The following is a 21,876-nucleotide window of genomic DNA, read 5'->3' as shown; positions in this document are numbered from 1 at the left end:
GGTGCTGGGAGTCAAACCCAGGTCCCCTAAAAGAAGAGCTATATCACTCTTACCATCTCTCTACCTTCTAGCTTTATTATTTAGAAAAACCAAGCAGGGTGTTGTGACATAAGCCTTTAGTCCCAGCACTTGGGAGGCAGAGGCAGCCTGATCTACAGAGTAAGTTCTAGGATAGCCAGTGATACAATAATAGAGAGGCCCTGTCTCAAACAAAAACAAACAAACAAAAATCCCAACAACCCATAAAACAAAAAACAAACAAATAAAAAACCTGATTTATTGAAATCATTGGTGGGTACAGAACACATAATAAAGAAGTTCTAAAGGTTATTTTAGAATCAACTCAGTCTAACAACTAAGAAATGAAATTGCCAAGCCTTATTCCAGAAAGAAAAGAGGGCTGGACATAACGGAAGTGTGAGTGGAGGAGAATAAATGTTCTGTGGAGGTAACTGCTAGTTTCCAGATCAACATCTTATCAGAAACAAAGACACTGGCTGTCAGCAGCAGCAGCCAGGACACAGCCAGGCACAGCCTGGTGCCCTCGGGGACAGCCACACAGGGGAAGCTGGAGGCTTGGCTTCAGCACAGAATTCCAGGGCGAGGTGGAGGGGGCTGAGCTAGTGAGATTAGTAAGTATTTAAATGGAGCAGCACGTAGGAAGCAGCACTGCACAGTCCCAAGGCATGATGGGAGTTTCCCTGGAGGTCTGTAGAGAGAGACAGGGCTGTATCCGGGCCTGCAGAATTCTAAGTTACATTTCTCAGAAGATGTCATTTACAACAATGTTTAAAGTGAAGCAAAGCTTAGACTTCAAGGAAAGTTTAAATTTAATCAAAATATATGAGCCGGATTATTTCCCTCGTTTAAAAGATTTTCTTGTGTAAGTGCTGCTCTGGGGTGGTTTACGAGGCCACCATTTAGACTTGGGGGGAGGGGAGTGCTGAGATAGTAAAACTGGGTTACAAGTGCCCTGGCCCTGGCAAGAACAGCCCTTTTCTTGTTGCTCTTGTTTGTTTATTTATTTTTTTGCACTGGTGTTTTGCCTGCATGTAAGTGTGTGTGAGGGTGTCAGATCCTCTGGAACTGGGGTAACAGACAGTGTGAGCCGCCGTGTGCATGCTAGGATTTGAACCAGGGACCTCTGGAAGAGCAGCCAGTGCTCTTAACTGCTGATCCATCTCTCCAGCCCCTATTTATCACTTTTTAAAAAGAACTTGTCTTTATTACTATTTTAATATTCTGAGTATATGTGTCTATCTGTGTGTGGGTATGTGCATGTGAGTGCAGTGCCTGCAGAGGCTACAAAAGGGTGTCAGGTTTCCCTGGAGCTAGAGTTACAGGTGGTTGTGAGGCCCTTGAGCTGGGTGCTGGGAGCCAGACTCAGCTTTTAACACAGTATCATCTCCCCAGCATCTGGTCTTTCGAGATAGCGTCTTGTCTCATGTATCCCAGGCTGGCCTTGACCTCACTGTGTGGCTGGGAATGATGGCCTTGAACTTTCTGGTTTTCCTGCCACCCCCTCCAATGCTGGTACTAAAGGCACGGACCACCACACCCAGTTTATGCCGTTCTGGGGATTGAACCCAGGGCTTTGTGCAAGCTGGGCAAGCTCTCTACTGACTGAGCTGCATCCTCAGCCCTCATTTAAAAGAATTTATTATGCATATATAAGCTGGGCATTGGGGATGCTCTCCTTTAATCCCAGGATTTCAGAGGCAGAGGCAAGTGGATCTCTGTGAGTTTGAGGCCAGCCTGGTCTACAGAGTGAGTTCCAGAATAGCCAGAGCTATACCGAAAAACCCTGTCTCAAAAACAGACAAAGCAAACAAACAAACAAAAAATTATGTGTGTCTATGTGTCTGTATACGTGCATGAATATAATGGTGGAGAAAGCCAGAAGAGGACGTCGAATCCCCTGAGCTGGAGCTACAGGCCTGGGTGGGCCACACAGGGTGTGCTGAGATCTGAGCTCAGGTTCTCCCTGAGAGCCATGGGTTCTCTTAACTCCTTGTCCAGCCTCTCATTTGTTGCCTTTGCACCCTTGTTTGAGATGTCTTTAGGAAGACATACATTTTCTCTGTGGGCAATTAAAAAACAAACAAACCTGTTTAAGCGGCTGTGGCTCGAATGTGTGCGTGGGTGTGTTGAGGCTGGAAGTGAATGCCGGCTGTCTTCTTTGACGGTTCTTTACTATTTGTTGAGGCAAGGTCTCTTGCTGAACCCGCAGCTTGCCAATACGATTGAGTCTAGCTATCAGCTAGGAATCCCTCCCGAGTGCTAGAATGACAGGTGGCCTCTACACCTCCCCTTTTCCCCGGGTTCTGGGGATTCAAACTCTAGATCTCACACTTATGAAAGAAGTCACCCACCGAGACATTCCCCAGCCCTCTGTAGTCAATTTCGGCTTCATTAGTTATTAGTTTATTAGAAGTTTCTTGCCTCTCATTCCTCAGGAAAAGTGAACTGGACCCCAGAGTGTATTATTTACTTTTCTTATGGCCATGACCATGCACCAGCTGTTGGTCAGCAGCAACACGTAGGGGCCCCACACTCTTCTACAAGCGTTCCTCTTCTACAATATCTACAAGCGTTCCTCTTCTCCGTACCGACCAGTCCAGCTGAGATCACAGTATGATCCTAATGCACATCCCATGGTGATTATGAGCCTGGTGATTATGTTCACTGACCTCTGAACTATACTTTCACAAAGTGTTTTCGGGTTCTGGTGCCCATTTCTCCTTGGGGATGTCTGCCCTTATTAATTTGAAGAAGCTCTTTTTTGTTGTTTGTTTATTTTGAGGTAGGGTCTCATTATGCAGTTCTGGCTGGCCTGAAACTCTCTACATAAATCAGGTCTTGAATCACAGAGCTCTGGCTGCCTCTGCCTCCTGAGCTGCTGGGCTTACAGGTGTGCACCACCGTGCTTGGCTTGGAAGAATTTTTACATACGCTCTGAACAAAATTGTTGGGCACATAGACATAGCAAACGCCCCTGACATTTCCCCATCTTTTTTTTTTTTAAGATTTATTTATTTATTATGTATACAATGTGTGTTTGCATGTACAGAGGAGGGCGAGGGCACCAGATTTTATTTTAGATGGTAGTGAGCCACCATGTGGTTGCTGGGAACTGAACTCGTGACCTCTGGAAGAGCAACTAATGCTCTTAACCTTTGAGCCATCTCTCCAGCCCTCCTTCCATCTTTTAATTCTATTTTTCTTTTACTGAAAATAGATTTTTAAATACAATATATTCGGACTGTGGTTACCCCTGATTGGGCAACCGTATATTGGGGATGTCAAGGGAGTTTTGCTGATTAAGAAGCCTCTTCTGCACAGCCTACATGCAGTTATGTGTATCACCTTTTTTGTATTTTTTGGTGAGCCCCAGTCTTGCTCTGAGTGTAATTTGATGAACGCCAGTCTTGCTCTTGTTTGCAGTTTTAGGGGAACGCTTATGTAGGTATCATACAGGAGCCAGGCTGCTCTGATTTTGAAGCCTCGTGGCTGAGGCTGTGTTGGCCACAGCATGTAACCTCCTACTACAGACAGTGCCAAGGGACGGTGCCAAGGGACGGTGCCGTGCCACAGTGGAGGGATGACCCAGATTTGGCACATTCTCTCTTGGAAGCCCCGTGTGTCTCCCTACATACGGCAATCCCAGAACTATGTTCTCCTCGCAGCTCAGCCGTCTAGCAAGCTGATGAGTGCTGGCAATATGGGGGACCGCCCACAGTGCCCTTGGCTGGCACGAAACTGCCATTCCCCAAACTTCAGTGTCATCTTGAGGTTACCTGACTCTGAGGGCAACATGGCCCTGTACAAGAAAGTGTCTAGCCTGAAACATGAGGTGGAGAGAGCCTTTACATTCTGGGAAATTAAGAATGTAAGGGCACAAAGCCTTTCTTTCTGAGCTACTGGCTGAAACCTGGCCTGTTCCCAGGTCACCATGGGCTGGTGAAGTGGCTGGACAGCAACTGAACCAGCCTCTGTTCTAGGGCAGGAGACAGCTTGTCTGGAGCCCAGGCAGTGCCAGGACTCAGACACCTTGCCGTCTGGACTTAGCCAGGTACTAGCAATGTTTCCTGGGAGGGGTCCCCTCCATGACTCTGACCAAATTGCTGTCCTCCTCTTCTTCCCTAGGTGTCCCTTGGTCTAGCCTGGTCTGTCTGGCTTTACTGGGCTCACATGTTAGCACGCTGTGAAGTAATTTTACAGGGAGGTGAGAGGACCCACATCTTGTGCCTGGTTTAGGACCACCGGTGGCCCCTGACTAGAGAGAGGCCTGAGGGGATCGTGTAGGCCTTGTATGAGATCCTGTGGAGATGTGCATGTGTATGGGGTGGGTGGGCCAAGGCCCCATGCTAGTGTCAGGCTTCTTCCTCTCTCTCTCTTCTTGGCCTCTCGACACTCCGCACATGTGGCTGTGACTTCTCATCTGTCCAGGTGGCAATCCCAGAGGCTCCCCAGCTACTCAGCAAAGGTGTCGTCTGTTCCCCCGGCAGGGAGTCACCCATGGGCCCTCTCCTCTGTCTGTATCCCCGAGGTCAGGCTTTGGGGTGACTAGGGAGCTTTCCTGGTTATAGGTCAAAGCATCAGATCTCTCAGAGCCAGCAGCCTGGGCGCCTCCCCGTCTTGGACTCTCCCTGTGGAAGGGAGCTTGGGCTCCAGCCAGGGCAGGTACATGGGCGTTATCAAGTCCTCAACTGAAGAACTGGGGTTGCAGCTCAGCTGGTAGAACACCTGGCTAATATACACAAAGCCAAACCTTGGAAAAATCACCACCAGTAGAACTACAGCACTGAAAAGTGAATGCAGAAGGTCAGGAGTTCAAGGTCACCCTCTCCTCAATGGTAAGTTCTCATCCTGGTGACATCTTGTCTCAAAACAAAACAAAACAAAACAAACCCAAGCAGGGCATGGTGGCACACACCTTTAACTCAAGCACTGAGGAGGCAGTGGGTAAGCAGATCTCTGTGAGCTCAAGCCCAGCCTGATCTGCATAGGTCTGGGCCAGCCAAGGATATACAGTGAAACACTGCCACAAACCAAACCAACAAAACAAAACACAACCAACCAACCAACCAAAAAAACCCAACAACAAAACAAACAAACAAACAAACTAACAAACAAATGAAAACATTCCTGGCTGAGGTCATATGGCTGGAATAGAGGAACCAAGCATTTAAAGCGAGCATGAAGATGGACTAGTAATGGGGAACAATGGAAGTTCAATGTCTGGGACCCACAAGTAGAAGAAACAACTCCTGCAACATGTCCTCTGATCTCCACATATAAGCCATGGCACTAAAGTACACACACACAGACACACACACACACACACTAAATAAATGAACAAATAAAATGTAATAAAGTAAGCAGGAAGAAATGGCATCGAGGGAGAGAGGAGCCCAAGTTGATAAAGAAGGGCAGTGTCAACGATAAGAAAACCTCCAGTAGAGAAAGAGAAGGGGAAACACCAGGCCTGATGTGGCTGAAATAAAGGACAACCATGCTGAGTGCAGGAGGGGCGGAGCGGAAAACAAGGGTTGATTGGGAGCTGGGAGCAGCAGCAGCCTTGGGAGATTAGGTGAAGAAAACACAACCAGTATGGAGACTGAGCTGGCTAAGGCCTGGAAAGGACACAGCCTGAGGGAGGTGGTGGCGTGTACAACCGGAAGGTTCTTTCCCATGGTAGAGAATGGACAGGGCTCAGAAGGACAAACACACAGCGAAGGACAGACACAGAGAGAAGGAGGGCCCCAGACATCACATGTGTTTCTGACTCACATCTTCCAAGTCAAGAGAAGATCCCCACAAAGAACAGAAGTCAGGTCGCCCTCGTCCTTAGCCGGAAGCAGCTAGAGAGATGGATGCGTCGAGCTGTGTGTCAGGGAACTGAAGAAAAGCAGATGAGCACAGAAGAAGCTTTCTGAGAAACGGCTGCTCAGTACCAGGGTGCAGGAAGAGAGTCTTTGGGCACAAGAAGCCACACTGTGACCCTCACAGGCCTGGCCAGGGCCTTGTTTGAAGAAGTGCTCATGTGGAGAGCCTCAGGATGGACGGTAGGGTGTGCCGACTTTTAGGTTGTCATGGTTACAGGAGATGGAGGGGGCCTGACAGCTCAGAGGAGCAAACTCTGACCTACCCAGTGTCCTAAGCCAGCGTTTCTAGCATTCCTTCTTGTAGACCTGAGTGGGAGGCCTGTGTGCTGTTTCAGCACTCCTGGGCTAATGCAGGTGAGGGCAGGCAGTCCCATAGAGCCTGTGAAACCATCCTAAAAGATCAGTATCTTCTTGTTTGACTGTGATGCCTCGAAGCTTTGTACTTAGACATTTGGCCCTGGGATCTGGGGCTGGGTCTTGATTAATGTTTTACTGAGAAAGGTCACGTACTGCTCTCTAAAAAATTAGACTTTTTATTACTTTGGTAATTGCATTTCAAATAACCGATTTCCTGTGTAATTTGTTACATTTCTCTTTCTATATTTACAAACCGTATTGTAAAAGTAAAGCTGGAATTTTAGGGCAAAAGTCATGACTCTGGTCATTCCTACATGACGTAGACCAATCTCTTCACTGCTCTGTGCCTCGGTTTGCCCATCTGGAAATGATGGAAAATTGTGAGGGTTCCCTGTAAGCTTCATGGCCTGCAGCGAAATAGCACATAAGGCAAGCAGGAAATTTGGTTCAGTACAACTGAACCAGTGCTGGTTCAAACTTCTGACACCAGGACAGTTTATTTTAGACATTTAAGTGCAGGACAATTTTAGAGAAAAGTTTTCTGGTAACAGTTATCCCAATCTCATGTGTACAATAAAGCTTAAGACCTGACGACACAGAAACTCTTTTGCAAAGCACATGGGACCTCTAGGATGAAGATGGGTTCTATAGCTTTAGGCCCTAGGATCTGGTGTTGTCTCTGACAGAGACTGTGTAGAGCTCACCAGGCTAGAAAGTAAATGTGAGAACTCCCCTAAGAATGGGTTCTGTTGACTAAGAAACCGAAGATAAAGATAAAGGTCTAGCGAGGGAGAGCCTCGGATAAACATTCTGGGAGTGTGGGCGAGGCCTGGCCCTGTAGACAGCAAAGGTCCCTTAGGGTGGAAAACAGGTATCCATCCCTTTCTTGAAGAGATAAACCTTCGGGATTAAGGGTCGCGGCTTCCCCAGTGTTCAAGTGTGCACAGGACTTCAAGCCCTGTGAGGTACTCAGAAGATTAAGTGACTGCACACCCACAGTGTACAGGAGCACCTGCACACAAGGCCTCCACTGCGCACAAAGTCTCCCCTGCACACGAGGCCTCCCCTGCACACGAGGCCTCCACTGCACACAAGGCCTCCCCTGCACACGAGGCCTCCACTGCGCACAAAGTCTCCCCTGCACACGAGGCCTCCCCTGCACACAAGGTCTCCACTGCACATGAGGTCTCCCCTGCACACGAGGTCTCCAGAGGCCTCCACTGCACACGAGGCCTCCAGAGGCCTCCACAGCACACGGGGTCTCCACTGTGCACAAGGCCTCCACTGCACACGAGGCCTCCACTGCACACAAGGTCTGCACTGCACACGAGGTCTCCACTGTGCACAGAAATGATTTATTGTTGCTGCTTGACTCCCATATGGAAGAAAAACAGAAACTCTGAGAGTTCAGTGGGAAATGATTCACAATACTGAGATCTGTAAGACCCAGTTAAGCTATATTTTTCGAAAAAAAAAAAAAAAAGCAAATTTAAAATGAGTTAAAACTTAAATAGATTTAAAATGAGAGGAAAGGCCAGGTGTGGTAGCACACACCTCCTAGCACTTGAAAGGCAGGGGCAGGAGGATCTCTGTAAAATTCAAGGCCAGACTGGTCTACAGAGAGTTCCAGGCCAGCCAGAGCTACTTAATGAGATCCTTTCTAAATAAATAGATAAATGAAAGTAAACAAATAAATAAGGTGAAGAGCTATTGCAGAAAACACCTGAAGTTAACCTCTGGTGAAGACGTACATAAACACACACACACACACACACACACACACACACACACACACACTTTATAAGGTAAGAGCTGATCTTGAATTTGAAACCAGATAAGTGTAACCAAGAAGGAAACAGTTTTGTCCATTTCACTTCTGAGCTTATACTAAAAATCCCTCTTTTCACCTTTTTTTTTTTTGTTCGAGACAGGAAGTTAATTTGGGAGTTTGGGGGTCAGAGTTTGGGCTCTGGCAGTCCTGAGCTTTGCTTGGCAATCTATCCTCAGTAGCTTATTAAAGAGACAAATCAGTGAAAAGCAGGGAGGTTTATTCAATGCAGCTACTTGTGAAGAACAAATAAAGGGTGTAGTGACACCCAAGTCCGTCTTTGGGGTACTGACATGAAGCTTAAGTCCGAACAGAAGGCAAGAGATATACACAGCTAAGCAGTGGCCGAGGCGCGGTCCTGCCCACCAACGCCTCTTTGTCTGGGCTCCATCTCTCCCAAAAGGTGGTTTGGTAAGTTTTCTGAGCTGTGAGAGATTGCTCCCTGGAAGACAAGTCCTTCTTCTGGCAGACAGCAGGCTTCAGACATCTAGTAGGGCCTTCCTGGAGAAATTCCGATTTCTAGGGCCCATCTTTTCAGCAGTTTGATAGCTGAGGGATGGGCACACATGCCTCCTTAGAATGGTGTGGTGTGAAGTCTGGCGTCTGAACCTACTGGAGTAGTGAAAGTCTCACTCTCCTCCTAGGCTGCTCTAATTGCTATGTAGCCTAGACTGATCAAATATGCAATTCTTCTGCCTCAGTCTCCCTAATGCTTGTGCTGGCCTGCACAATCATGCCAGCTCTAGACTGAAAATCTTAAGTAATGCGTTGGCTGAGCCAGGTTGGGTCTGCTGGCTTCCATTTGTCCCTCCCATGGAGCCCCTGACTGGAAATCTTATTGCATTCCAGAAGTTTGCAGACGGAGGAGGCCTGTCCCCACGTGGACGCTGCAGAGATAATTCTATGAGTTCTACACTAAACATACTTTAAAAACAATAACCTTCGATGTTTAGAATCATTTGAGAGTTCAGAGAAGTTTCAAAACAGTGTGGCTGACCTTCAGGGTCTGCCCCAAGTGTTCCCCATGCTACCCGTCACTGCTGGGGAAGGTACTGACCCACTGTTGACTCATCCTTCACCCATGAGGATCCCACGTGATATCTTGCTGTCATGTCTCCTTAGGGTTTTCTAGGTGGAGACAGTTTCTCACGCTTTTGTCTTGGCTGGCAGCTCAGAGAGGCCTGGTCAGGTGGTATGCGTTGTTGCCACACGGCATGGCTGCTGGGATGGGAGGGTGGATTGAGCCACAAAGCTTGTCCTGTCGCCTCGACCTCCGGTTAGGTGAGTGCTGTGGCTGTGAGGTCACAGCCAGTGTTCCCTCCTGGCGCTGGCGTTGGGCTTCGGTAGCAAGCAGCTGCTGTTGCAGGGTAGCTTCCTGAAGCTGTCTGCAGAGTGACAGCAGTGGCCGCTGGGCCGCCAGCCTTATGCTCTACATAGAAAGGCCCGACATCTATAACGCAGCAGTGAGGTGGCCTCGGGCACCAAGAGTCTAGCCTATTTAAGGGGAAAATAAATATTAAAAGGATGTTTACAGTGAAGAATCACCATTAGCAGCAGAGGCTTAACAGTACTCGGCATGCCAACCTCGTGCTCAGTGCCTCAGAAAGGGGAAGGTGCTTTTCACTTCTGTCATTTGTCCAGGGACAGAGTTCAGCTCCTGCCTGGTGTCACTGTCAGTTTTCTGAAGTGAGGACTTGCTCTTCCCCTTCTCAGACGGAGAAGCTGAAGCGAGGGCACTGGCGTGTGTGTGTGGGGGACAGGGAGGAGGGGGTAGAGGAGCCTATGCTCTTGGTAGTGATTCTAGGCCCTGAGGGACAGAAAGGATCTAAGAAGGGCAGGGTAGTCATTGCCCAGGGAGCGATGCATCTGACCTGGGTGAGGGAGGCAAAGAGGGACACAGAGACTGCCTATGCTCAGCCTCACTGGCGGCCTGTCCCTCAGTCCTACAAACCCATCCCCCTTCCTGTCTGTGGGAATATCTGGGCTCAAGTTCATCTGTGTATCTGTGTTGTAGAGTGCAACAGGCCTTCCTTCCTCTCCACACTGAGGTCAGCTTCCAGTGTGGACGGACACCAGTGCCATTACCCCTGTGGCTCCTGTCCTGCTGTGAGAACCTGCAGCGGCCCTGGGCCCCGCCTGCACTTCCTTCGGGGTATCTGTTTGTTCACGTGGTACCTCACCTTTACTTGCCACACTGTTTTCTGGAAGCCTGCACCCCAACATTCTCACCTTTACTTGCCACACTGTTTTCGGGAAGCCTGCACCCCAACACTCCCACCAACACTGTTTTCTGGAAGCCTGCACCCCAACACTCCCACCAACACTGTTTTCGGGAAGCCTGCACCCCAACACTCCCACCAACACTGTTTTCGGGAAGCCTGCACCCCAACACTCCCACCAACACTGTTTTCTGGAAGCCTGCACCCCAACACTCCCACCAACACTGTTTTCTGGAAGCCTGCACCCCAACACTCCCACCAACAGGGCACAAGGCTCCTCTACCCCTCATTGTGTTAGGGTTATTTTCTGAGACAGGACCTTACCATGTAGCCCCCGATATCCTGGAACTCACCACAAGGCCAGGCTAACCTTGAACTCACAGAGATCCACCTGCCTCTGCCTCCAGAGTTTGAGGATTAAAGGTATGCACCACCATAGCCCATCCATTTTAGGATGTTTTTGGCCGTATTCATCCTAGCGAGCAGGAGATGACAACTGAATTTCCTGTTTTCCTCTGATGTAAGTCCAGACTGCCTCGGACTCGCAGTCCTCCATGCTGATCTCTCAGAGCAGGGATTATAGATGTGTGCCACCATACCCAGCTGAGCTTCTAACTTCAATGAGAATTTGTATTCCTAAACATTTGGTGGCATTATTTGTGTACGTGTGTGTTTGTTTGTTTGAGACAGGGTTTCTCTGTGTAGGCTTGGCTGTCCTGGACTAATTTTGTAGAGCAGGCTGGCCTCAAACTCACAGAGATCTGCCTGCCTCTGCCTCCCCAACGTTGGGATTACAGGAGTGCGCCACCACACCCAGATCTGTGCTGGCTAGTTTTATGTCAATTTGGCACAAGCTAGAGTTATCTGAAAGGAGGGAGCACCAATTGAGAAAATGTCTCCGTAAGGTTCAGCTGTGAGGCATTTTCTTAATTAATGATTGATGTGGGAGGAACCATCCCTGGGCTAATGCTCCGGGTTCTATAAGAAAGCAGCCGAGTGAGCCAGGAGGAGCAAGCCAGCACAGCACTCCTCCACAGCCTCTGTATCACCTCCTGCCTCCAGGTTCTTGCCCTGTGTGAGTTCCTGTCCTGACTTCCCTCAGTCATAGATTGTCACCTAGAGCTGTAAGTGGAACAAACCCTTTCCTCCCCAAGTTTTCATCACAGCCATAGAAACCCCAACTAAGACAGTATGTGTGAGGATGTAGGTACCTCTTCAGGAGCATGGAGGTCAGAGCAGAACTTTGGGGGTGCAGGTCTCACCTTCCACAGTGTTGGGGCAGGGCCTCCCTTGTTTCTGCTCTGCAGCGTGCTCCAGGCTAGCGGGCTTCCAAGCACCTAGGCGTTTCTCCTGTCTCCACCTTTCATCTTGCTCTAGGAATGCTGGTATTATAGATGTGCACCATTGCATCAGGCTTTTTATGTGGGCACCAGGGACTGAATCTGGGTCCTCGGCTTTCATAGACAGTTTTTACCAGCTAAGTCATATCCTTAGCTCCTAAACTTTCAACTCTTATCAAATTTGTACAACACAGTAAGGTTCTACAGAGGCATATAAAAGCATACTTTATATCAAAGAGCAGTTTTACATTCACAGCAAAATGGAACAGAAAGCTATCCCATGTGGCCCTTCTGCTTGCCCAGCGCAGTCATCTCTAACCAGGATGAGCCACTGCGCATCTCCTCCTGTCCGTTCCGTACACACACGGTTTAAGCCATCCCGAGTCTGGCATTTCTCTTTTCTCCCTTTGCTCCTCACACTGGCTCTTTCTTTTCTGTCCCTTCCCTTCCTTTCCCCTTTGCGCCAGCTAGTGTGATGCCAAATTGACACAAGCTAGAGTCATCAGACAGGAAGGAGCCTCAACTGAGAAGATGCCATTTGGTCAGGCTGTAGGCAGGCCTATAGGGTGTTTTCTTAATTAGTGAAGGAAATGGGAGGGTCTGGGACATTGTGGGTTGGTGGTACTAAGTTCTATTGTGGCCTTTGATCCCAGCACTTAGGTGGCAGAGGCAGGTGGATCTCTGTGAGTTCCAGGATGGCCAGGCTAGATAGAGGGAACCTATCTCATAAAACAAAACAAAACACAGCACAACAACAAAGAGAGAGAGAGAGAGAGAGAGAAAGAGAGAAAGAAAGCAGGCTGAACAAGCCATGTGGAGCAAGTCAGGAAGCAGCCCTCCTCCATGGCCTCTGCCTCACCTCCTGCCTCCAGGTTCCTGTCCTGCTTGAGTCCCTGTCTTGACTTTCTTCAATGATGGACTAAGATAAATAAACTCTTTCCTCTGTCTTATTCAGTGTTCTATTGCTGTGAAGGGACACCATGAACTTCAGACTCTTATAAAAGAAATCATTTAACTTGGGCTTCGCTTACAGCAGAAGTTTAGTCCTGTCATGGCATGGAAGCACATCAGAATGCCACCAGACCTGGTGCTAGAGAAGCAGCTGAGAATTTTACGTCTGGATCTTCAGGCAGCAGGAAGAGAGAGGCACTGGGCCTGGGCTTTTTAAGCCTCAAGGCCCATCTCCAGTGACACACTTCCTCCAGTAAGGCCTCCCTAGTCCAGATTTCTAATCTTTCTGAAGTAGTTCCATTCCCTGCTGACTAAGCACGCATATATATGAGTGGGGGGGCATTCTTATCCAAAGCACATCTTCCCAACTTGTTTTTGGTCATGGTGCTTCATCATAGCAATAGCAACACTAGCTAAGACACCCCTGTACCCACCTGCCACACTGATGGATTTCCTGGCCACAGGCTATTGACCCCTTGCACTATCTGGACTGGGAAAAGGACATGGGACACGTGGCTCCAACCTGTTAAGCCACATGGAACCTGCAGGATGACGTGAATGGAGACACCGCCAAGAACAGCTGGAAGGTGCCATCCTGGAGCCTCTGGGCCTGGGGGCCCCAGTGGCCTGGGGACTCCTAGACTCCTCAGCTGCTCCCTAGGCCAGCTGGAGGGACAGGCGTGGGCAGCTGAACAAAATTCAGCGGAATCTAGAGGGCATGAGGAAGCTGAGTAGGCCATAGCTTGAAGAAGAGCTGAGAAGGAAGGAAGGGAGGGAGGGAAGGAAAGAAGAGGCACAGGAGAGGTCAGGAGGTATGGGATGCGATAGAAGGGGAGACTCTGGGTTTGAACTGGGGAATCTGGACCAGCTGCTGTCACAGCTCAGGCCTGCACAGGAGGGTCCTCCCAGGACAGGGAGGGCAGACACACCTCTCACAGGTGGACTGGTCCCTAGGGAACCTGGAGGAGCACTCTAGCTCTGGTTTCTTTGGACAGTGCCCAGGGTTTTCTCTTGGTTTCTGGAGTAAGCTGAGAGCAGCTGGTATGGGAGCCTGTTGTACAGCTTCTTTAGTGACTGTGGGGCAGCTGGGCAATGACCCCTGAAGGCTCAGTAGGGCCATGGGACTGGCTTCCAGCTGCAGTTTCCTGCTGGCATTTCTGTGGCAGCTTCTTTCAACATGCCCCCTGTCCCCATGGTGGAATAACTTCTATCATTCAATTGCCCCCTCTTTCTGATCCTGCCCCGGAGCTCAACACTAGAACCTTCCCATCTCTGCTGGCCAGCCCAATTGGCTACAATTCCACTGAGCAGAAATCCAGGATCTAGGATTCAGGATCCAGGGGCCACAGCAGTCTGGGAAGTCAGCTACCACACAGAGAGGTAGGACCAGGCACTCCAAACTGGCTTCAGAACATTAAAGCAATTATAGGGCTCTGTTTGACCTCACTGCAGATGACTGAAGTCTTAACCGTCACAGTTGCCCTGGGGAACCCCAATGGGCTTCCCTGACATTGATCCTAGCAACTGTTTAACAATAAAACACACACAAAAATCACAGCCAGCCCTAGCTTTCATCAGAATCACACTGGAAGCCACAGCTGACTTTGGTCCAAGGGTCCACAGTTGACCATGGCCCCAGAGGCACACAGGTGACCTTGTCCCCAGAGGCACAGCTGGTTTTAGACTGTAGTTAAGACAAACCAGGAACATTCCAGACAGGACAAAGTCACCTTTTCATCCTTACCATATAGACTGGCACTCTCTAGCCAGGATCATGGGGATTCCTGGTCTTGCTGTTGTTGGGGGCCATGATTCATTCTGTCAGTCTGCAATGAATGGTACTTCACAGACGTGGATCCACTGTGCTGGACTGTCTCCTGACCTGGGGCCAGGCCTCATACACTAAGACAGAGGTGAACCAGGACAGCAGTGACACCACAGGCCAGCATATAAATGAGGTTAATAAAATCTAGAGAGCAGTTAGAAGGACTTGGAAAAGACTAGGGGGGAAAAAAAAAACATTGTAGAAAGTGGAGTAAAAGGAATGTAGAGTGAACAAGGGACAATGCTAAGATAAAGATAAACATTTTAAAAATGACAAGAGAATTAGTGCTGTCCTCAGCCTTGGCTGGGAAAGCGTCTTTTTGCAGTGGTCAGCAGTTAATGCAGAGACTCACAGCTGAGAACCAACTTTCAAGGGCTCAGCCTAATTGGGACATCTATGTCACCCCCCCCAAACAAAACTCAGGGACCACCGTGGAATGAGAGGTGGGAGGGATCCAGGAGATAGAGACGGGGACAGTGCTGTGAAATGCTGACACAGCGCGCTGTTGGCATCATGGATGCACTGCAGCTGCAGCTACCTGTATGAGATCAAGCTGAACGTTCTAGCACGATGGGGAGGGGCTGCTGGGGCTCACGGCTCAGAGAAGAGCTATTTGCAGTTAATGGCAGCTGCAGGAGCTGGAGGTGTGTGTGTGTGTGTGTGTGTGTGTGTGTGTGTGTGTCTGTGTCTGTGTCCCAGTGATGTAGCTTGGCTGTTGGTTAGGCTGCCCTTGCTCCTGTACGTTGCCCCACACCCACGCTCACGCAGGCATCACTAATTAAACTCTGTGTCATAAAAAGAGGTCATATGTGTAGGAGGGTGATGACTTGTTGAAGGGACCCAGAGGGAGTAGGATGGGGATAAGAAAGGATAATGGGGAGTGAATAAAAAAATACATTATCTACATGTTAAAAAATAAGGCGCTGTCGAGCCGGCTCAGTGGGTAAAAGGTGTTTAACCTTACCAAGCTTAACATCCTGAATTCAACCCCTGGCATCCAGCGCTGGAGGAGAAAACCAATTCTGGGCGATTATACTCTGCCCTCCTCGTGTGTACCCTCCCACACAAATAAACACATAAGCAGAGCTGCAAAATTGCAGCAAGTTTTAAGGACCAGAGAGATGGCTCCGGAGGTTAGAGCACTTGTTGCTCTTGCGGAGGACTGCAGCTTGGTTCCCAGAACTCACATGCTGGCTCATAACCATCTGTAACTCCAGTTCGAGGGGACCCATTGCCCTTTTCCAACCTCTGTGAGCACCAGGCATGCATGCAGTGCAAATGTATACATGCATGCAAAAACACCCATACACATAAGAGCATCTAAATCTAAAACAAATTCAAAGTGAGTGGTTCACACCTGTAATCCCAGCACCTGGGAGACTGAGGCAGGATAACTGTGAGTATGGTGCCAGCCTGGGCTACACTGTGATTTTTAGGTGAGCCTGGACTGTAAGGGAGATTCTATTTCAAACAGAAGGAAGAAGAGGAAGATAAGAAGGACAAGATCAAGATTGCAATAGCAGCAAAAAAAAAAAAAAAAAAAAAAAAAAAAAAGGATTTAAAAGAAAAATGGCCAAGAAGATGCAGCCTTTTTTTTTTTTTTTTTTAAGGATGCATGAATGATCCAAGCCCATGAAGAGACATTCAGCATGCAGGGAGTAAAAAAATCAAAGTCAAGATGAGATAAGCATACTTCATACCCCACAGGAAGGCTAGACTGAAGCAGATGTTGGAGAGGATGGGAAACCCAGAGCCCATCCATCCTCTACTGCTGGTGAATGTGGCTCAGGCCTCCTCCAAGCACAGCATTGCCATAGCCACAGACATCAGGGGAGAGTGGAGGACCAGAGTTGACAGAAGCTGGGCCCACCCTACCAGCCTACCATAGCCCTGGAGGACCCTTTCCAGAATCCCGTGGTCTTCATCTATACCAACAGATACCACTGTCTTGTAGCTACCCAGTGCAAGTAGGATGGCTGGCTGGGGCTGGGGTCCTGGAGGCTCAGTAGCATCCTCTTATGTGAACTGGAGTCCATGGTGTCAATTCCTGCAACTCTCTGCTGGCTAGCATATTTTCACCCAACTGTAGGGTTCTTTCCCCTGAGCTTGAGCCCCAAAGCTATGCCTGGCCACCCAAATCAGACTGGGACATCCCTGGTCCTGGCTCATATTAGCATGCTCTGTCCTTGGTGGTACTCAGAGATCCACTGGTCCCAAGACCCCCAGTGCCCATGTCCATATTGGGACTTTATAGTGAGTGCTCACGGAAGCCCTGACAGCAGTTTCCTTGCTGGTTTCCCCCTTGGCCAGGGAGGAAGGAACAGAGCTCACCCAGCAGCCAGAATGCTCAGCGCCTGGAGAGAGGGCTGGTTAGGTCCCACCAAGTTCTCAGAGCAAGACTGACGATTCCCCGATGGGCCCCTCCTTCCTGTAGTTGGAGCTGACCCTGCCAGGAGCTGCAGGCTGGGTTGAGGACTCAGCCCAGTCAGATGGCAGGCAACAGGGAGGGACATTATCAACAGTGCAACAAATGGAGCCCAAGGCCTCCTGGCTGATGCCCTGGATTTGGGGGGCAGGAAGGAGAGTGCTGTATTCTGAGCACCCTATCTGTGCCAGCACCTTGAGGCTACCTGGTCACACTCACAGCTCACTCTTCTGAGTCAGCCACCGCTGCCTTTCAGATGGTCAAATGGAAGCCCAGGGAGGTGAGGCAGTTCCAGGGGGAGGTGGGTGATGTCTGAGGCTCCAGGGCAGTGGGGAAGGGACCCAACAGCAGCATGTGCTGTGTAGGGACCAATGACACTTCCAAGGCCCAGCAGCACTCCCCAGCAGCCAGGCACACCTACCTGGCCTTGTTCCTACCAGGTTTGCTTTGGGTGTAGCCAGCCTTAGGTGAGAAGCCCCCTCTCACCTCCTTTTTCTTGTTGCTTGGAATGGAACCCGCTGCATTCTGGACGTGGGGCAAATACGCTGCTATCGAGCTGCCCCTGCCTTTTCTTATGTGCCTTGGGGCAGGGACATAGGCTCTGCAGCATTCAGAAGGAGGGCCCTGTGTCAGTGGTGGCCCCCCATCCTGGGTCCTTTTCACGGACTCAGGTTCCAGCAGGACACCAGCTTGTGCAGGGGTGGGGATAAGCCCAACTAAGGAAAGTATTACCAGGCCAGAGTTTCCAGGTATCCTGAGGCCACCTGGTTCCCAGATCCGGCGGTTTTGCCCCAGGGTGGAGCCGATGAAACGAGGCTGTGGGTTGGGACTGACCAGGAGCAGGGTCCTGGTGCAGGCCCACCAGAGGGTTGGGCTGGGTAGCAGGAGTGCCCTCGCTGCACGCATGCTTTTGTTGGCACGGCGCTCTCTGGTGGCCATATGGGGCATCACTCTCCTCTGTTCATGACCACAGGGTGGCGGGTTTGCAAGGCCCAAGGCTGGCTTGAGCTGTCCAAGATTTTCCACCCCCGAATTTCCCTCTGACTCCTGCACCCGGATTCCCACCTGCGTCGTAGAGGTGGCATGGGGGTTAAAACAAAGCCCTCCATAGACAGAAGCCCTGGCTGCCTGGCCCATGGCCTTGCCTGTCAGCGGGCCTCTCCCATCCTTTCTGATAATGGAGCTCTGTGTGGTTTGGGAATCTCTGTGACAAAGCTCCCTTTGTCTCCATGGGCTTGTTTGTGTGAACAAAGTTGCTTAGTGCTTGCACCATTTACGCCCAAAAGTGGGCGGGTATGGGATTGACCCCCACACCCAGCCATTTCTCTCACGTGTACACACACACACACTCAAAACAGTCTAACAGGGGCGGGCAGGGACTTGATCACAATTTCAGAGGTTTAAGCTCGGGGTCATGGGCTCCACTGCTTTTTTTAATTTATTATTATCTTTTTTTTTTACTCCTGTGGAGAGGCAGAACATAAATCAGGAAGGGCTCGCTGGGAGAGAGCTGCTCACCACACAGCAGCCAGGAAGCAGAGTCAGGAAGGAGCCAGGGTCAGAACGGACCCTCCGAGGGCAAGCCTCCAACAACCCCTGCCTGCTGACCATGCCCCACCCGTCCAGCCTCTTCCCAACAGTGTCTTAACAATTTGAATCCGTCATGGATTGAGCCAGAGATTTCCCCTCAAATCTCATCCTCTCTGGAAACGCCCTCCCAGGCACTCCAGAGGTGTGGTTTACTAATCCAGGTGTTTCTTAAGCCAATAGTGTAACACATGCACACAAGTTTACTGTGGTGCTGTGGGCAGAACCTAGGGCCTCACACCTGCTAGGTAGGCATTCTACTGCTGGGCCACTCCTAGCCCTGGTTCTTCCTTCATTTATTCATTCATTTTTTTTTTTTTTTGAGACAAGGTTTCTTTGTGTAACCCTGGCTATTCTGTAGACCAGGCTGGTCAGGAATGCAGAGATCCTCCTGTTTCCGCCTCCTGAGTGCTGGGATTAGAGGTGGGCGCCATCACTGCCTGGCCCATTATTTTTTAAATAGCAATTTATTTTTACTTTATGAGTGTTTTAGTTGTATGTTTGTATATGCACCGTGTGTGTGCAGTATCTGCACAGGCCAGAAGGGGGTGTCAGATCCTGTGGAACTGGAGTTGTAGATGGTTGTGAGCTGCCACGCGGGGTGCTGGGAATTGAACCCAGGTCCTCGGAAGGGGCAACTAGTGCTCTTAACTGCTGAGCCGTCCCTCCAGCCTCCACATCCATGGCTTTTGAGAGGCAGTGACTTCATTATACTTAGTCAAGGGTGGCAGTGTGACGTGGCATTCTTTCTGTACGTCTGAGTCTTTCGGGTGTTGTCTCCCTGTGCTGGTGCGGCCGTTCTACTGCGCTGACTGTGTGTTGATGTTTCACTGCCTCTAGTACTCAGAAGACGGATGTGCAGGTGGCGACATGGTCCTCACTCTGGGGCCACAGAGGCAGACTCAACCAGCCTTCAAGCGCAGAGGGTCAAGTGTAGTCTCCATCCATGTCTTTGACCATTTTGCCAAGTAGATTGGAAGTTGAATTTTTTTTCCTTTTAAAATAAAATTTCCTAAAATGTATTCTGATCTTAGCCACTCTACACGCCTCTCCCTGACTGCTCCAAGACGCACCCCACCTCCCTCTCCCTAACTTCATGTCCTATATTGTGCTGTTTTGATAACCCCTGGAGTCCAGTTTGTGCTGTCTGTGTGCTCCTGGGTGTGGGGTCATTTACTGGAGATGGTCCACGGGGAGCCACAGCGATAGAGAAGCCCGGCTCCCACCCTCGGGAGCCATCCGTCCGCTGTCGCTGGCTCCTCAGGGCCGGGGGGCGACTCCTGGGCCTCTGCCCTCCTTGCTGGGCGTTGGCTCTGGATCTGATGCAGGTCTTGGGCCGGCAACCAGGCTGATTTTGTGCAAGCCGGTGTTAGGGAGGCAGAGATGTGAGAGTCCTGAGCCTGCTCTTCCTGCTTTGTGCTCTGCCTCCGCACAGAGGCAGCGGAGCCACTGAGAGACGGATAGAAAGAGACGGACAGACCTGAGAAATGACACCGCAGCTGTCCTCTGGCTGACACCCTCTTTTTTTTAATTTTAAAGTATACAGTTTTTTTTAAAAAAGGATTTATTTATTACATATACAGTGTTCTGCCTGCATATGTGCTTGCATGCTGGAAGAGGCCAGATTACTATAGTTGGTTGTGGTCACCATGTGGTGGCTGGGAATTGAACTTAGGGATTTGGAAGAACAGCCAGTGCTCTTCACCTCTGAGCCATCTCTCCAGCTCTGGCTGCCAGCCTCTTGAACACAGATACACACACACACACACACACACACACACACACACGCACACGCACACGCACACGTGGATCCAAGTGTGCACATGTTCTTTCTCTCTCTCGCATACAAACACACTTGCACACACATACACATATGCACTCACACGTGAATGCACTTATATATGCAAATACACTCACACACATGCACAGACACACACATGCAATCACACACAAATGGACTCACACGCATGGACTCACACACATGCACAAACACACATATGCACGCACATGCACACGTCTGTGGTTATGTCTGTGATTTTTTGTCCTGTGCTCAGAGCTCCTGGGCCACCTCCCTTCTAAGAATCTGCTCAGCTTTACTCAAGGTTCCTGCAATGCTCTTTTGTGTGTTTGTTTAGTATTTGAAAGGAGCGCAGCTTTCTTCCAAGGCCTGCATATCTGTTAATTTATGTGGCTAATTGTTCTATTAATACCCCTTTCCTTTACTCGTGTTTTTGATCTGGCAATTACTGATGAGGTATGTTGAAGTCTCCCACTGCGACTGTGGTTTAGAAAATCTCTGCCTGTGTGTCTAGCAGCTCTTCTCCATATGCTCCAGAGCAAAGGTTAATAACTGTGATGTGGTCTCCGTGGATGTGTCTGTCTCGCCCTGTCGGGGGCTCCGCCAAGGTCTCTGCCAAGCCTTGCATCTAATTTCTGAATTCAATTTCCTCCAAGATTGTGCGGGGTTTTGCTCCTTAAGGATTTGGGACAACAAAAGCCACTGGAGAGAAATTTGAAAACCAGGAAGCAACAGGGCCCACAAATACTCACCAGAGGTTACCCTGGGGCTGCACCATTCTTCTCCAAGGCCTGCTGTCCGCTGCACCCTCTCCTGGAGGCTCAGGCCTCCTCAGCCGGAGGCTTTTGATGCGATGGCTCCGTGGTTGGCTGTTGCTCCTGTGTGCCCTGCAAGGTGGTCATGGGCATCCTGGGAGTCACCCGCTTTGGCCTGGCCCGGAGTCATCTCCTAGGTCAGGTGGCACTGGCTATTTAAACAAAGCAGAGGGACGCCATGACGGCATTCCTCTCCATGGGCGACACACCAGGTCAACTGAAGGCTCAGGAGAGGGGACCCCTTACCTGTGGGAGATGGGGCTTTGCTCTCCCCGCCTTCACCTTGGCTCTCCTGGTTCAGATACTGTGGATCTGGTTGTTTCTGTTCCCTGGAGAATATGGCCTGACCCTGGCCATGACCCTGGCTGCTGTATATCCTAGAACACTGGACTCGGGTTACTTTGTGCTCTGAGCCGCCCACTCTGGCTTCTTTCCAGCACACCCTCCCTCTTCAGGGGGTGGGGAGTCTGGGGCAGGCGGTTTATGTGAGTCACAATATCTGTCTGTGAAAAGCCTTACTGCTGAGTGAGAAGGGTCCTGGACACAGATATCCAAAGCACACACAACGGGGCACTTTTAACTGAACAGAGATGTTTCATTCCATTGCTGCCCCTCCCCCCAAGCCTCACCTTCTGTGATATCCATTTTACGTTGAGGGAATTTTTCTCTTCTCGTCTGTCAGAACACCTGGTCTGTGGCCCTGGCTGTATTGTCGGTCAGTCTTCCCTACAGGTATCAGGACCTCCTGGAGGGAGGGTTCTTCTGAGGCGGGGGAGGGAAAGGTGGGCGGGCCCCACACTGCATCGTTTTCCACCCAGCCATCAGAACCTTCCTGGGGCTGGG

General features: G+C 50.0%; 1 long non-coding RNA gene across 1 annotated transcript; it reads right to left on the bottom strand.

The window, feature by feature from the left end:
• Positions 1-18,868: 18,868 nt before the first annotated feature.
• LOC132655308 (uncharacterized) lies at positions 18,869-21,547 on the bottom strand. Its single transcript, XR_009593154.1, has 3 exons — positions 21,280-21,547; positions 20,971-21,105; positions 18,869-19,869 (listed from the first exon to the last, which is right to left on the bottom strand). It is a non-coding gene; the product is annotated as an uncharacterized LOC132655308 (long non-coding RNA).
• Positions 21,548-21,876: the final 329 nt, after the last annotated feature.

This window comes from Meriones unguiculatus, chromosome 7 (assembly GCF_030254825.1).
Source record: "Meriones unguiculatus strain TT.TT164.6M chromosome 7, Bangor_MerUng_6.1, whole genome shotgun sequence".
Taxonomy (NCBI): Eukaryota; Metazoa; Chordata; class Mammalia; order Rodentia; family Muridae; genus Meriones; species Meriones unguiculatus.
The sequence above is the reverse complement of the archived record's forward strand: the minus strand, read 5'-3'. Positions and strand labels throughout refer to the sequence as shown.